Source organism: Kogia breviceps, chromosome 16 (assembly GCF_026419965.1).
Source record: "Kogia breviceps isolate mKogBre1 chromosome 16, mKogBre1 haplotype 1, whole genome shotgun sequence".
Lineage (NCBI taxonomy): Eukaryota > Metazoa > Chordata > Mammalia > Artiodactyla > Physeteridae > Kogia > Kogia breviceps.
Genome location: NC_081325.1, coordinates 78,469,015 through 78,482,776, shown reverse-complemented (window position 1 = coordinate 78,482,776; position 13,762 = coordinate 78,469,015). Strand labels below are relative to the sequence as shown.

General features: G+C 54.6%; 1 protein-coding gene and 1 long non-coding RNA gene across 5 annotated transcripts in view; one reads left to right on the top strand and one right to left on the bottom strand.

The window, feature by feature from the left end:
• The window catches only part of LOC136792825 (uncharacterized), an 84,994-nt gene that overhangs the window by 6,091 nt on the left and 65,141 nt on the right, over positions 1-13,762 (top strand). Inside the window, exons 5-7 of one of the 2 annotated variants that reach the window (XR_010837300.1) lie at positions 239-652; positions 1,772-12,277; positions 12,318-12,946. This is a non-coding gene — a long non-coding RNA (uncharacterized lncRNA). Of the gene's footprint in view, positions 1-238; positions 653-1,771; positions 12,947-13,762 lie in introns of those variants that run through there. The other variant, XR_010837299.1, reaches the window with a different exon arrangement.
• MCF2L (MCF.2 cell line derived transforming sequence like) overlaps positions 1-13,762 on the bottom strand; it is a 123,095-nt gene that overhangs the window by 90,537 nt on the left and 18,796 nt on the right. The gene's annotated exons all lie outside the window — the stretch shown is intronic.

The following is a 13,762-nucleotide window of genomic DNA, read 5'->3' as shown; positions in this document are numbered from 1 at the left end:
GGGCGGCCACCTAGGCCCATACCACGCCCGGGCCCGCCCAGGAGCGAGGCGCCTCGATGCTGGGAGCACCGCCCCCCCCAGGCAGCAGCGGCCCCCCAGCCCCGGCACTCAGCTGTGACAGCAGCCCGGTGGCCTCCGGGGCCCCTCCTGCGTTGCCCTGGACAGCAGGTCCTGGCTTCGTCTGGTCACAGTCACGGCCACGCTCCAGTCCTCCCGAGCTCTTTGCTTTCTTCCCTAGGACGTCCGCCTGTAATGAGGCGTCGCGTCACACGGACGGCCGTCCGGGGAGGGGGAGAAAAGGAGCCGTGCTTGCCACGACGTAGGCGTGTTGCTACAGAGTCACCGAAGTGACCGGGCTGCCTGGCCGTGAGGACAGGAGGATCTGCCCACCCGGGAGCTGATAAGATCCCCAGATGTTACACGAGTGCACAGAAGGCTTGAGAGCTCAGCAGACAAGCCTGGTACTTGAGGAAAACCATGCCAGGCGTCCGGCTGTGATGGACCTCGCACCTGTGTTGGGCTCTTTCGGTTCCTTGGGAATCGCGCCTCCTGGGAAGCAGGAAGGATAGTTCGGTGCATGGTGGCCTCTGGACTTTCTTCCCTCATTTCAGATACTTTCCAAGAAGCCGAAGGAGACAGAGGAGAGCACATGGTAGGCCCTGAAGGGACCTGGCATCGCTTCCTCCGGGACTCAGTGCAACACTGACACCCGATCCTGGCAGCTGGAGTTGATTTTAGACTCTGAGCCCCCGGGGATCTCCTGCGCGTGCGTTTAAGAGGCCCCCACGTTCGGGGTCGTGCGCGTGGCATCCCTACCGTGAGCCCCAACTCTGCGCCTCTGGGGAGACATCCCCACGGAAGGCCGAATGCTGACAGTGCGCTTTTAGGGGTGGAAACGTCCCTCTGGGAGACGCTGCCTAGCGGCGCAGTTCGGAGTTTGCGTTCCAGAGTCAGCAACCTGCGCTCACATCCCGGCCTGGCCACTTACTTACTGGGTGGGTGACCTCGAAGAAGTTTCCTAGTCACGCTCTGCCTCAGTTTCCCCATCTGTGAGTGGGGACCACAAAACGCCTACAGCACTGGGTTGTTTCGAGGATTAGATTACGTGGAAACGGTTAGGAAGGGTTCCTGGCACGTGGTACACGTGTGATAAATATTCAGAGAATCAGGCAGAAAAGCCGGAATGGACCACTGGCCTTGTCCCCGTGGTTCAGGGCGACCGGGGGGACCCCACACGCACCTACCCCTGAGCCCTGAGGCCCAGCACAGACTTGAGCCGCCCCCTCTGTGGCCCAGGTCGGGGCCACGTCTTCTTCGTTTGCCCGACTCCCGAGGTCTGATGACGCAGGCCCCCAGCCTGGCCGTGGCCCAGCGGCCCCTCAGGGCACAGCGGGTGTGACATGGCGTAGCTCCGAGTATGCCAGGGCTATTTTCTCCTTACACGGCAAGCCAGCAAATATGAGCACCTTATGTTCGCAAAGCCACGCTCCCAATCCTGCAACGAACACACGGAACCCAGAAACCCAGGTCCTCCTGAGGCCCAGCTGCCTCCTCAAACCAGAGTCCGGGACCTTGGCCACAGGGGGTGCCGCGGGGAGGGGCTCAGCCCACAGAGGACGGTTGTTCAGAGGGGCCCAGCTTCCAGGTGGCCCCTGTGGCTGCCGGAACAGGTCAGCGGAATCATGGGGTTCAATAAAGAGAGAGTGAAAAATTAAAGCGGCTCCACTAACATCTGTTGTTCTTTTATTTCACTATTTCCGTCTCTGAACAGCTTTACTGAGGCCAGTTTGAGACACGAAGAGCCACACCGTTACCGTGTACAGTGCGATGACTCGGGACCTGCGAGAGCCCCGAGAGCCCCTCCACGGGCACGGGAACAGATGGAGCCCTCGCCCCGAGCTGCCTGCACCCCCTTTGCTGCGGCCAGAACACTTAACGTGAGACGTGCCCTCTGACGCGGTTTCAGGTGCACAGCACCGAGCTCTCGACCAGGGCGCTGTGCCGTCAGCAGCTCCAGAGCAGCCTCGTCTCCGTAAGCGAGACTCCACGCCCGCTGAGCTCCCCCTGCAGCCCCTGCAGCCCCCGTCCCGCCTGCTCCTCCGGGTCTGACTGTTGAGACCTCACAGCCCTCGCGCTGCGGGCCTCGCAGCCTCTGCCCCTCTCTGCCTGCTCACGCCGGTCGGCATACGTCCTCCAGGTCAGTGCCCGTGGGACAAGCGACAGGATTTCCTTCTTTCAGCCTGGACATCTTAGCCAGGCGGTGAGAGCGCAACGCCAGCGTGAGGAGGGGGCCGGGGCCAGGGGCCCCCGCCCCGGGGGGTGAGGGCTGGAGCGGGGAGGCGGACACCGAGGGCGGCGCGGCAGCCCAGAGGGACCTGAGCCGGCTGGGGCAGAGGTGGGGAGATTTCATTCCTTCGCTGCCGCTGTGTTTGAGGCCTGGGAAGGCGGGTGTTACGGGAGAGTGAAATACGACCCTGGCTCTGGGCACTTACAGTCTCATCGGGTGATAAGACAAGTTTGGGAGAAGTTCCAGGATAAAAGCAAACAACTCACGACTTCACAGCCGCGGAGAAAGGCCAGGAGGGCGGCCGAAGGAGACTGTCAAATACAGTCCCCTCCAGAGAGCATCGGGGCACCGGACGCAGACACGGTCTTCGGGTCGCGCGGCCCCCTCCCCAGTCCTGCCTTTGCCCGGTCCCCCTCCTGAGAGCAGCTCCCAGATTCCCACTGGGAGGCCGTGGGCGGGAGGCCAGGGAACAGGGGCCATGGCAGTCCCTGGGGGCCGGGACACCCTCAGGGCCTCTGCCGTTTGTGTCCCTGCACAGCTGAACCCTGTGACACAGAGATCACGGCTTCCGCCTTAGGCTCCCACGGCCCCCTGGGCGGGTGGCGGCTCCGTATGTGTCTGCTCGTGTCCACCTTTGTCTGCTGGACCCCGGAGGAGATGGACACCCACGTCCGACCTCTCTCGGGTTAGTGTCAGACGGCCAGCCCTTCACCACATCCTAGAGATCAGGGCTGGAAACGTTCCTTCCACCAAAAATGCACGGAATAGGCGCTGATGCCGAAATAGGGCCCCTGGCAAAGGGTCGCATCCTCTTCCGCCCGCAGGGAGCAGGGCCCCTTTCAGCTCCCTGGGGATGGGTGGGGCGCGCCCCAGCACCAGCCCACGGGACAGCCTCGCGCAAAGTAGCCCCTCACACCCAAGGTACCTCGGGCCTTCTGAGTGCCGACTGCTCTCCGTAAACACAGTATCTCTTCCCCGAGCGGGCGGGCGTGTAACTGTCGCCTGCCGCCTTTGGTTACCCCGCCCACCCGCCCCGGGCAGTGGATTTGGCGTCTGAGTGGAAAGGAAGCCGCTATAACAATACAGGTCACCGGTGGGAAGGAGAACGGGTCTTCTCGGGGGCGCCCGGGCTGACGCACACGTCTGTGCCGTTTATACCGCTGCCCCGGGGACTGGGGTCCAAAACCGTAAACATGCGAGAACATGCCAGTCTGTAAGAAGGAGGTGGGTTTATTATTTTGTTTAGAAAACTAGTAGTAACAACTTTAAATCTGATTTTATCGTATGTTTTCAGATTCTCCCCACCCGACAATCCACAAAATACCAGAAGGTCCAGAGGAGGGGGTCACAGGCACTCAGGCTCTGCAGAGGCTCGGGGGCTGGTACGTGGGCTGTGGGCCTCCTGTCTCTCCCCAGGGACGTGGTCAGTGGAAAAGACGACGTAGGGGCGCCTCGGTGCTAAGACCTCCGGGAAGCCAGGCATGTGTGTGAATCGCACACAGTGACACCAGCGGTGCCCGCAGGGCAGTAGGGGAAGGCGGGGAGGGGGCGGGGGGAGGGCATGGGGTGCTCTGAGCTCCCTTGCAGCCCCCGCTGAGGCTCCAGCAGCAGCAGCAGGAAGCAACCACAGTCCCCTTGGAATCGGGCCGCCGCCTCCATCTCCTTTGCCTACCACTGAATATTTAAACATACCTGATTTAATTTCAGAAATGTCATTTACTCAAGCGTTAACTTAGAGGACATATTTTCCAAGGCTCAACACCAAGGTCACTGAAATTGGATTTAACCTGCCTTAACATGCATTTTAACTTGTAGATCTGGACCTATAACTCTGTAGCAAATATTTATTTTAAGCCAGTCAAGGTCACAGCTATCTAAAAGGAAAGCTCTTTTTCCCCTCCTTCCCACTGCAAGTTAAGATTCTACGTCTTGGCAAAACTCTTCCTACCCAGCACACACGTGTGGACTTGTTGGCAGTGAGTGAATAGGGCTGTGGATTATTAACTTCCTTTTCTTTAAGTCAGTTGTAGGTTCACATGCAGTTATAAGGAGTGATCCAGAGGTCCCTTTCCCCCCAATGGTTACAACGTGCAGACGTACAGTAAGATGTCACAGCATGGATACTGACACCGACACAGCCCACACCCTGGGCTCCCCGTCACCGCACGGTCCCCTTTTATAGACACCCTCCTCCCTCCCACCCCCTCCTGAACCCTGTCGACCACTAGTTTTCTCCCCATTTCCACAGTGCTGCCATTTCAGGAACGTTCTCTAAATGGAGTCACTCAGCCTGACTCTCTGGAGGTTCGTCCAGGTGGTCTCGTGAACCCGTCGTTTGTCCTCGTTCTTGCTGAGTAGTTAGCGCCCCACAGAGTGGAGGGACCACAGCTTCTTCTCGCCATCCACCCACTGACGGACGTTAGGGTTCTTTCCAGTTTGGGGCTCCTGTGGATACAGCGAATGGAAACATCGTGCGCGTGAATTTGTGTGAACGTGTTTTCCTTTCTCTGGGATAAATGCCCAGGAGTGCCATTTGCCGGGTTGGATGACAGCTGCATGTTTTGTTTTAAAAGAAACTGGCCGACTGTTTCCAGATGGCGGTCCCGTTTTACACTCGCCCCGCCATCAACACGGAGACGCAGCTTCTCGGCATCCTCTCCGGCATTCGCTGCGGCCCCTGTGCTTCACTTTAGCTCCTCCGACAGGTGTGTGATGGTAGCTCGTAGCTATGTTGCATTTCCCTAATCACCTTTCTGGTGTTCCCTTGTCATCAATATCTCCTCGTCTCTGTTTTCCATCTTCTAACTGGATTGTTTGCTTTGAGACCGCTGAGCTTTGAGACTCCTTAGTCCTCTGTGGTTTGCAAGTATTTTCTCCTGCCTGTAGCTTGTCTTTGTTCTCCTAGCAGGGTCCTTTGGACAGCATACGTTTTTCATTTTGATAAAGTCTAATTGACCCATTTTTTCTTTTATCATGTTTTTGGCATCATGTCTATGAACTCTTTGTCTATTCCTAGGTCCTGAATATCATCTACTATATTTTTTTCTGACGTTTTACAGTTTTACACTTTATGTTTAAATCTGTGATCCATTTCGAGTTCATTTTTGTATAAGGTGTGAAACTTAAGTCATGGCTTTTCGTTCGGTTTTGTTTTGCCTCTGATGTCCGACTGCTCCAGACCATTTGTGGAAAGGCGGTTTTTCCCCCACTGAGCGGATTTTACACCTTTGTCAAAAATCAGTTGGTCCGTCTGTGTGGGGTGACTTCCGAGCTCTGTATATTCCGCTCCACTGTCTGTCTCTCCGCCGGCTCCTACCCATCCCGGTTAGTGGGGCAAAATAATGCCTTGCATCATGTAGACTGGTTCCTCTTACTATAGTCTTCTTTTTCAAGGTATTTTAGGTATTCTACCTCTTTGACTTGCCACACAAATTTTATGATAATCTTGTCTATATCTACCAAAAAATTTTTGTTGGGATTTTGATAGGAATTTTGTTAATCACTTTGGAAAGAACTGAGGTCTTTACTATATTAAGACATCCGATCCCTACACACAGTATGTCTCTCCATTTATTTAGGTATTTGAGTTCCTTCATCAGCATTTTCTAGTTTTCAAGCCGTGTACGTGTTTTGTTGGAGTTGCACCTAAGTATTTAATTTTTTGGAGTAATTGTAAATGGTATTGTATCTTTAATTTTGGGGTCCATGTGTTCATTGCTATACGGAGAAATACAATTGATTTTTTTTCAATGTTTATCTTGTATCCTGCAGCCTTGCTAAACTCACTCATTAGTTCTAGGGCACTTCTGTAGAGTCCTTGAGATTTTACAGTTAGACAATCGTGTCATCTGTAAATAGAGACTGTTTGATTCTTCCTTGCCAATCTCCATGCCTTTTACTTCCTTTTCCCGACTCACTGCGCCAGCAGGAACTTCCAGTACAATGTTGAGAACATTGTTCCCAGCTGCACGGGGAAAGCATACAGGCCTCACCACTAAGTGTAACGTCAGCTGTGGGAGTTTTTTTGTAAGTACTCTGATAAGTTAAGAAGCTCCCCTGTATTCCTATATTTCTGAAAGGGTGTTGAATTTTGTGAAATACTTTTTCTGCATTGATTGAAATGACCGTGTGATTTTCCTTTAGTTCATTAATATGGTGGGTTACACTGATTCATTTTCAAATACTGGTCCGGCCTGCATTCCTGGATTAAACCCAGGCTGGCCGTAATGAATAATTCTGATTATATATTGCTTCATTCTACTTGCTAATATTTTGCTATGGATTTTGTGTCTGTATTCGCGAGGGTTAATGGGCCGTAGTTCTCGTTCTCGTTTTTGTCTGGTTTGGGCACCAGTGTAACACTGGCCTCACAAAATGAACAGGAAGAGAGAGTGTGTGCAGAGTCGGTGTTCTTTAACGCTCGGAAGAATTCTTGAGTGAGACCATGTTGATCTGAAGATTTCTTTTTTGAGAGTTTTAAAATTACGAACTCAATGTCTGTAAGAGCTTCAGACTATTCAGATGATCTGTTTCCTATCAAGTGAATTGTGGTAGTCTGTGCTTTTCAAGAAATTTCTGTTTGCCTTCAGTCTGCAGAAGTTTAACTATATGTCTTGGTGCGGTTCGGGGGGATTTATTCTAACTGGGGTTCTACTAATTTCTTGAATATTTGGGTTTGTGTCTTTTGCCAACTTGGGCCATTTTCAGCCTTTATTTAGGTACTTTTCAGCCCCCCCTCTGTCTTCTCTCCTCTGACTCCAGTGACGGGAAGGTCAGATCTTCCGTTAGAATCCACTCCGGCCCCAGGGCTCTGTTCTTTTTTATTTTCCTTCAGTTCATTTTCTTTGTGTTGTTCAGGTTGGGTGATTTCTGTTGTTTTATCTTCAAGTTTATAGATTCTTTCTGCCGTCCTCTCCCTTTTGTTGCTGAGCCCACTGACTGATTGGGATTTTTTTTGCTTCAATTACAGTATTTATGAAATTTCCGTTTCCTTCTCTCTCCACCTTCTATCTCTGTGCTGAGATTCCTTATTCTTCCCTTTGAAAGCATGTCTGTAACCGCTCGCTGGAGCGTTTTGTGGCGGCTGCTTTGGCCTCTTTGTCGGACGGTCTTGCCATCTCTCCCATCTCTGTGTTGACACCTCTCGTCCTTTTCCATTCATTTTGAGCTCTTCCTGGTTCCTGACACGACAGTTAGTCTTCGAAGGACACGTGGGCGCGTTTGCGTTATGTTACAAAACTCTGGGCTTGTTAAAAATCTGCTGTTTTGGCTGACTTCCTCTGGGCGCTCCAACAGGGAGGGGAGTAAGGGCGCCGCCTCTTCACTGCTGGGCAGGGGTAGAGGCCAGGTTCCCCACCGGGGACACTCAAGACTCTCGACGTCTGGGGCAGAGGGTGAGAGGTCGGGGGGCCCCCTGTCACTGCTGAGGGGTCTCCACTGGTGCCTCACGGCTGGGGGGACTGGGGCTCCTTGCTTTTCTCCCTGAGCACCCCCACTGTCACTGCGGTGAGGGGGACCTCGCTCGTGCCCCGGGTGGCGGTGAGAGTCCTGGGTCCACTAAGCCTCCTCTGAGTCACAGGGCAGGGGGACGTCCAGGCTCCCCACGTGGTCTCCACTGACCTCAAGTGTCAGCGCTGGGATGGGGCTCATTACCCCCGAATGAGGCAGGGGAGCCTCGTGCAGCCTCTCAGGGTGGGAGTCGAAGTGCCCGCCAGCTTTGGGGCCTGGCAGGTGGAGGGGCACAGTTTTCCCGTGATGTCAGGCCTGGGTGGAGCGGGTGTCATCCAGAAACTGCTGTCCTCCCTCTCCTGGTCCTTCGGTGGAGAGGGCAGGCTTCGGTCAGGGCTCTCTGGGGCTGTGCCCAGTGGCGCTTCCAGTTGCTGCTTCCTCCAGCGCCCAGCCTGGACCACTGTGTCCCTCTTGGGCCCTGGGGTCCTGGCTGCTCTCCTCCTTCTCAGCATCTTCTCGCTTTTCTCACACGTAAAGCTCAGGGGCCTGTGTTTACCGAGTGGAAGGATCAGGGGAAAGTCCGTCTGCCCCACCTTCTGTGCCGTGGTCTTTCATGGGTTAAGTTTTAAAGTGACATCAGAGTACAAGCATCTCTTCTGACCCAGGGAGCTCTGGATACACACCTCCCTCTGGCTCGGGGTGAATTCATTCAGAAAAAACTCCTGAGACAACAAAGGGGGCTGCCTCTCAGTCTCCCACATAAGAGGAGGCCCTGGCCTGGGGTTTGGGGGGGGGCGGGTGCTGACCTGGAGGGAGCCTCCAGCCCATTTTCACAGCAAAACCCCAGGAGGGTTGGGGCAGACACAGCCCTCTTCCTCGGAGCGGCTGGAATAAAGCCGTGACCTGCCATTCTTGTCTGTTTCCGGCCTGTTTGGTAGAACACGTGCCTTCACATAGGTTTAAAGTTTAGTGATTTGTCGGCTCACAAGGTATCTAGCTAGTAATTATGCTTCTGCGGGTCACAGCTGCATCTATTTTGTTTATTTGGAGATTAGAGTTACTGTCGTTTTTACTGCAAAGGGAAGAAAAATGATCTTTAGGGATATCTGTTGAAGGATGTTGGCTAGCTTTAGTGAGAGTAATTTCACTGGGTAGCAAATGTGCCTACTTTCATTCTGACATTTCAAATGAAAAGCTGACAAAGCAAAAAGGTGATTAAATGTTAGCATCCGTCATGGAAAGCTCTGGAAATTCAACAAATACAAATGGAAAAGCGTTAGCATTTCAAAGAGGGAGACGCAAGAGGGAAGAGACATGGGAACATATGTATAACTGATTCACTTTGTTATAAAGCAGAAACTAACACACCATTGTAAAGCAATTATACTCCAATAAAGATATTTTAAAATATAAATAAATAAATAAAAAGAAATCCCCTCAAAACGTGATGCCCCAAAGAGAGAAGGCTGGCCCTCAGGTGAGCTCAGGTGTTCTGCAGGAAATAACCGCAGTTTCCCACCTGGCTGGAACCACCAGGAAGCCACAGGAGGGGTCCTGGGTTTAAAAAATTAAAAACACGGTTAGTATCCGTGTCAGTGAACCATGGTCTCGCTGATTCACCCGCCTGTGGTTCGTTTCTGTAAGTCTAAGGATGCTGGTCCCAACCCAATATCTGTTTCAGCCACACCTCAGGTAGTGGGCGTATAAACATGCCAGACACGCTCCATCACCACCCGTGGACGCAAGACGAGGCCGCGTCGCACGTACAGACGAGGCTTTGACTCCGCCCACACGGGCTCTTCCTGCTCAGCCAGGTGGGCGCACGGCCCACGGTCAAGAAGACGGTGCAGGAGGTGAGGCTGCAAACCCGCCACCGCCGCTTCAAACACACCTCGTGGGAAAAGACCCCAAGGACAGTGACGTGGAATCACCCCCGTCCACGACAAGCGCTTAGAAATGAGACTTCAACTGTGAAAGCAGTTTGAGGTTTGCAGAACAAGGAAGAGGAAGTGCAGGCAGTGTCCACACCCCACCTCGCTGGTGTGGCACTCAGGCTACGACGGACGAACCGGCATTGCTACGCTCTGCGTTACTCACGAAATCTGCAGTTTACGTCAGAGCTCACTCTTTGCGTCGGGCAGTTTTTGGGTTTGGACCAATGCATGATGTCACGTGCCCACCATTACGGTATTGGGCAAGGTGGTTTCACTGCCCTAAAATCCCCCCTTCTCTCTGCCCGCCCTGTGGTCCCCCCAGGTGGCTCTGGGGCGTCCCTGTGATGTGGTCCTTCCCGCAGGATGCAAGCTGGAGGCCTGGCGACCTACCCTCGTGTCCTGCTCACTCGCCCCTCCACCCCCCAATTCCCTGGCCCCCACACCCCCGTGGTGCCCACAGGACCTTCCTCCCTCTCCCCAGGCCCTGCTGCAGCCTGAGAAGCAAAAAACACATGGTTTGGGGCGCCGGACCCCGGAAACTTGCCCGTCAGGAAGGCACGTTCCCCAAGACAAACTCTGCTCTGAGACGCTCCACTCAGGGTATCACGGGCCCAGGTGCACCCAGCCCCGGGGACCACGCCCATTCACCCCAGCAGGAAACCAACCCCAGGGCCCTCTGGGCCCTCAGGGTCAGCGCATTAGTGAAGTGGCACTTCCCACAGGGGACTCCTGGCCCTGGGCACGGGTTTGGTTGTCACCATGGGTGGGTGGCGGCCGGACCTCCTGCGTGCCCCACTGTGCGCAGAAGGGCCCCCGGCCACGGGCAGCTCGCCCGCACACCCGCCGTGCCAGGTGGGAACCCCAGAGTGAGAGCCAGGGACGCAGGAGGGCCCAGGGCCGTGTGCCCAGAAAACGCAGAGCCCTCCACAACTAACGGTAAGAAGACACACACCCCTAACGAAAAGGACCTGCACTCACCATTCTCTGAAGAATGTATAAGACGGCCTTCAAGCTCAGGGAAAGACGCTTACCATCGTCGGCGATCAGGGAAAAACACATCGGGTCACAGGAGGCAGCACCTCCCTCCCGGCGGGCGGCCGAAAGAGTCGGTGCACAGGGACACAGCTGGTGGGGACAGGAGTGGAGGGGGGGGGCAGCCGCTGTGGGAGACGTGATCAGCAGCTGCAGCCCAGGTCCAGCCCAAGAGGAAGGAAAGCCAGGCCACACAGACGCTAGTGCTCCAGTGCTCACAGCAGTCGAGACGTGGAAAGGACCCCAGTGTCCGGCGACTGACGGACATGAAGCGAGGTCCGTCCACACGGGGCGGGGGGCACGACCCAGCCGTGGAGAGGAAGGAAGCGCGGACACGTGCGACAACACGTGTGATCCCTGAAAACACGCTAAGGGGAAGAGGCCAGACACAAAGGGCCGCGTACTGAGCCCAGTATGTGAGGCGCCCAGAGCAGGCAAAGCCACGGGGGCAGAAGGGCGCTGGGGAGTCAGGGCCGGTGTGGGGGTTGCTCTGGGCCGGGGGGTGGCCTAAAATTAGAGGCTGGTGGCTGCCCGGCTCTGTGCACACACTAAAAGCCACCAAATTACACATTTTAAAAGGGTGAAGCTTTATGGTACCTGCACACCTTGTTTGATCGTGCTTCGCAGATACCGCATTCTTTACAGATTGAAGGTCTGTGGCGACCCTGGGTTGTCTGAGGATAACTGCCATTTTTTAGCAATAAAGTATTTTTAAATTAAGGTATGTAGGTTTTATTTATTTTTTTTAGACATAATGCTGTTGTTGCACACTTAACAGACTACAGTATAGTGTAAACGTAGCTTTTACGTGTACCAGGAAACCAAGAAATTCGTGTGACTCTCCGTCGAGGTACCTGCTTTACTATGGTTGGCCTGGAACCAAACCCACAACATCTCCGAGCTCCGCGTGTATGCGAATTATGCCTAAATAAGCTGTTATGAGAACTGAAGTGAATGGCGGACCAGACAATCGACATTCACACACACCAGCCCCTCCTGGACGCCGTCGAGCTTCTCACAAGTCATTTTCTTCTACTTTCCCTGCAACAATCCAGAAGCTGGCGGAGAAACTCGGAGAACGCCGAGCTCGCCCGGGCGCCACCCCGGCTGCAGGGTGACCTGCCTGTAAACTCGCCTGGGCATAAACTCACCTGCGGGACTCCTGGGCGGGTACACGAGCCTGTGGCTCCAGGCCTCCTGGGAGCCCTCGGCTTCTCCTAGGAGCAGGCCTGACTTCCCCGCTCACCCAAACTGTACTCGCCTAAAGCGTCTCCACCATCCTGCCACAGCCTCAAGACACATTTCACCCCTAAACACGGAAGGAAAGGTGGTCCAGCCTTGGCCAGCCCAGCAGTGCCACCTGCTGGCACGAGGGTGTCTAGCGGGGCCAGGCCAGCCTGCCAGGCGGCAGGGGAATTGGAATTCTCAGGGTGTCCATGCCGTCAACAACTGTGGATGCCCTGAACCCCTGGGACAGTCCTGTCAGTAAAATTTGGGTACACGTATCTGAGCCCAGAAACACTGTATTTTACACAAAACCAGACAGCAGTTTCCGTGTTCAGACACTAGCACACAGGTTTCAAAGTCAGTTTCCGTGTTCAGACACTAGCACACAGGTTTCAAAGTCAAAGTCAGTGTTTACCGGAAGCCGGACCCTCCAGGACGCCAGGACCTCCGCCCGCAGCTGACCACAGTGCCCGCGAGACGCTGCGCCCCTGTGTTCACATGCCGGCACCTTCCGCGTGCCGCGCGGCGGGGAGTCAGCGTCACCGAGGACACTCCTGTCCGCAGACACACAGGAAAATGAGCTATGACGGCCTTTGCGAGGGTGTCAAAGTAAACCAGGTACAAGCGGCTCACTGTAAAAGCCACAGTAGCTTCACGATTTACATGAGAAAGTGGTGAGATGCTTCCAAGGACTTAAAATACTTATTATGAAAAAGTGAGACCTACTAGAGCACAGACTTGAGGATATGGGGAGGGGGAAGGGTAAAAGCTGTGACGATGTGAGACAGGGGCAGGGACATATACACACTACCGAATGTAAATGAGATCGCTAGTGGGAAGCAGCCGCATAGCACAGGGAGATCAGCTCCGTGCTCTGTGACCACCTAGAGGGGTGGGAGGGAGGGAGACGCAAGAGGGAAGAGATATGGGAACATATGTATATGTATAACTGATTCACTTTGTTGTAAAGGAGAAACTAACACACTATTGTAAAACAGTTATACTCCAATAAAGATGTTAAAAAAATAATAAAAATAATAATAAAAAAAAATACAGCAAAAAATTTAAAAAAATTTTTTTAAATAAAAAAAAAAAAAAGAAATCTTTGCTTGAGGGGCCGGCGGAGCCCGGAGTTACCTGCGGGTGACCGGTAAGGAGAGTCTCTTGGGGGGAGAAGCGGCCTCCAGGGAGGGCTCAGGACCGGGGCTCTCTGGACGTGGAGCCCCCAACCTAGCAGCGCCATCTGCCCCGGAGAGCAAAGCTATGTTGGAGTTTCATCTCTTGTCAGAGCAGGGCTCGGTGGAGAGAGGGCGGCGATTTTGCCCCTAGCCCGGGTACCGGACAGCGTCAGGAGGCATCTCTGGTCGTCACGACTCGGGGTACTGCCCATGCCCCACAGGGCACAGGGCGGACCCACGGCGGGGCGGCCGGCCCCAGATCCCAGAGCCGCCGGGGCTGCCAAAGCCCTGCGCACCCGGGTGGCCTGTTCCCGCTTGCCCCGCCTGGCTCCAAGGGGCGGCCCTCAAACGACGAGCGCGTGACTTGGCCTTCCTTTCCTCAGAGCGTAAAACAAATTCTTGATCTGCTGTTCCGTGAAGCTCGCAGATGCATCTGGAAACTGAAACTCAAAGGTGACATTTTTCTTTCTTCCACGTGCTTGATTTTTCTTCCTTGAAAGCTGCGGCTGCTGACATTCTGTGCCGTTTCTGTGCTGTCCCTCCTCCTGTCCTTGTGTGCGAGGGGCTTGGGGCAGCCTCCCCAGCCCCCAATCCGGCCGCCGCCCTCCAGGGAGACCCCCGCTGCGTCTCCCACCCTGCCTCTGCGGTGCTCCGGA